The sequence below is a fragment of the Lampetra fluviatilis genome, chromosome 81, assembly GCF_964198595.1.
Source record: "Lampetra fluviatilis chromosome 81, kcLamFluv1.1, whole genome shotgun sequence".
NCBI classification, from domain to species: domain Eukaryota; kingdom Metazoa; phylum Chordata; class Hyperoartia; order Petromyzontiformes; family Petromyzontidae; genus Lampetra; species Lampetra fluviatilis.
In genome coordinates, this window is record NC_136355.1 from 1,933,612 (window position 1) to 1,935,947 (window position 2,336).

The following is a 2,336-nucleotide window of genomic DNA, read 5'->3' on the forward strand; positions in this document are numbered from 1 at the left end:
GGTGGGTGGGTGGGAGGGTGGGTGGGTGAGTGAGTGAGTGAGTGGGTGGGTGGGTGAGTGGGTGGGTGGGTGGGTGGGAGGGTGGGTGGGTGAGTGAGTGAGTGAGTGGGTGGGTGGGTGGGTGAGAGTGAGTGAGTGAGTGGGTGGGTGGGTGGGTGGGTGAGTGAGTGAGTGGGTGGGTGGGTGGGAGGGTGGGTGGGTGAGTGAGTGAGTGAGTGGGTGGGTGAGTGGGTGAGTGAGTGAGTGGGTGAGTGGGTGAGTGAGTGAGTGGGTGGGGTGAGTGAGTGAGTGGGTGGGTGGGTGGGAGGGTGGGTGGGTGAGTGAGTGAGTGAGTGAGTGGGTGGGTGGGTGAGTGGGTGAGTGGGTGGGTGGGTGGGTGGGTGAGTGGGTGAGTGGGTGGGTGGGTGAGTGAGTGAGTGGGTGGGAGGGAGGGTGGGTGGGTGGGTGGGTGGGTCGGTGGGTGGGTGAGTGAGTGGGTGGGTGAGTGAGTGAGTGGGTGGGTGAGTGGGTGGGTGGGTGGGTGGGTGAGTGTGAGTGGGTGGGTGGGTGGGTGGGTGGGTGGGTGGGTGGGTGTGTGAGTGAGTGGTGGGTGGGTGGGTGGGTGGGTGAGTGTGTGAGTGGGTGGGTGTGTGGGTGGGTGAGTGAGTGAGTGAGTGTGGTGGGTGGGTGGGTGGGTGGGTGGGTGAGTGAGTGAGTGGGTGGGTGGGTGGTGGGTGAGTGAGTGTGGTGGGTGGGTGGGTGGTGGGTGGTGTGTGGTGGTGGGTGGGTGGGTGGGTGGTGGTGGTGGAGGTGGGTGGGTGGGTGGGGTGGGTGGGTGGGTGGGTGAGTGAGTGGGTGGGTGGGTGGGTGGGTGGGTGGGTGGGTGGGTGTGGGTGGTGTGTGGGTGGGTGGGTGGGTGGGTGGGGGGTGTGGGTGTGTGGTGGGTGGGTGGGTGGGTGGGTGGGGGTGAGTGGGGGGGTGGGTGGTGTGGGGTGAGTGGGTGGGTGGGTGGGTGGGTGGGTGGGTGGGGGGTGGGGGTGGTGGTGGGTGGTGGGGTGGGTGGGTGGGTGGGGGGGTGGGTGGTGTGGGTGGGTGGGGTGGGTGGGTGGGTGGGGTGGGTGGGTGGGTGGTGGGGTGGGTGGGTGGTGGGGGGTGGGGTGGGTGGGTGGGTGGGTGGGGGGTGGGTGGGTGGGTGGGTGGTGGGTGGGTGTGGGGGTGGTGGGTGGTGGGGGGTGGGGTGGGTGGGTGGGTGGGTGGGGGGTGGGTGGGTGGGTGGGTGGGGTGGGGTGGGTGGGTGGGTGGGTGGGGGGTGGGTGGGTGTGGGTGGGTGGGTGGGTGGGTGGGTGGGTGGGGTGGGGGTGGGGGTGGGTGGGGGTGGGGTGGTGGGTGGGTGGGGGGGGTGGGTGGGGGTGGGGTGGGGGGTGGGTGGTGGGGTGGGTGGTGGGTGGGTGGGTGGGTGGGTGGGTGGGGGTGGGGTGGGTGGGGGGGTGGGTGGGTGGGTGGGTGGGTGGGTGGTGGGTGGGTGGGTGGTGGGTGGGTGGGGGGTGGGTGGTGGTGGGTGGGGGGTGGGTGGTGGGGTGGGTGGGTGGGTGGGTGGGTGGGTGGGTGGGGGGTGTGGGTGGGGGTGGTGGGGGGGGGTGGGTGGGTGGGGGGTGTGTGGGTGGGTGGGGGGTGGGTGGTGGTGGGGGTGGTGGGGGTGGGTGGGTGGGTGGGTGGGTGGTGGGTGGGTGGGTGGTGGTGGGTGGTGGGTGGGGGGTGGGTGGGTGGGTGGGTGGGGGTGGGTGGGTGGTGGGTGGGTGGGGGTGGGTGGTGGGTGGGTGGGGTGGGTGGGTGGGTGGGTGGGTGGGTGGGGGGGGGTGGGTGGTGTGTGGGTGGGTGGGGGGGTGGGTGGTGGGGTGGGGTGGTGGGTGGGTGGGTGGGTGGGTGGGTGGTGGTGGGTGGTGGGGTGGGTGGGTGGGTGGGTGGTGGTGGGTGGGTGGGTGGGGTGGTGGGGGTGGGTGGGTGGGTGGGTGGGTGGGTGGGTGGGTGGGTGGGGTGGTGGGGTGGGTGGGTGGGTGTGTGGGTGGGTGGGTGGGGGTGGGTGGGTGGGTGGGTGGTGGGGGGTGGGTGGGTGGTGTGTGGGTGGGGTGGGTGGGGGTGGGTGGGGGGTGGGGTGGGTGGGTGGGTGAGTGAGTGGGTGGGTGGGTGGGTGGTGTGGGTGGGTGGGTGGGTGGGTGTGTGGTGGGTGTGGGGGTGGGGGGGGTGGGTGGGTGGGGGGGGGTGGGTGGGTGGGTGGGTGGGTGGGTGTGGGTGGGGGGTGGGTGGGTGGGTGGTGAGTGAGTGGTGGGTGGGGGGTGGTGGTGTGAGTGGGTGGTGTG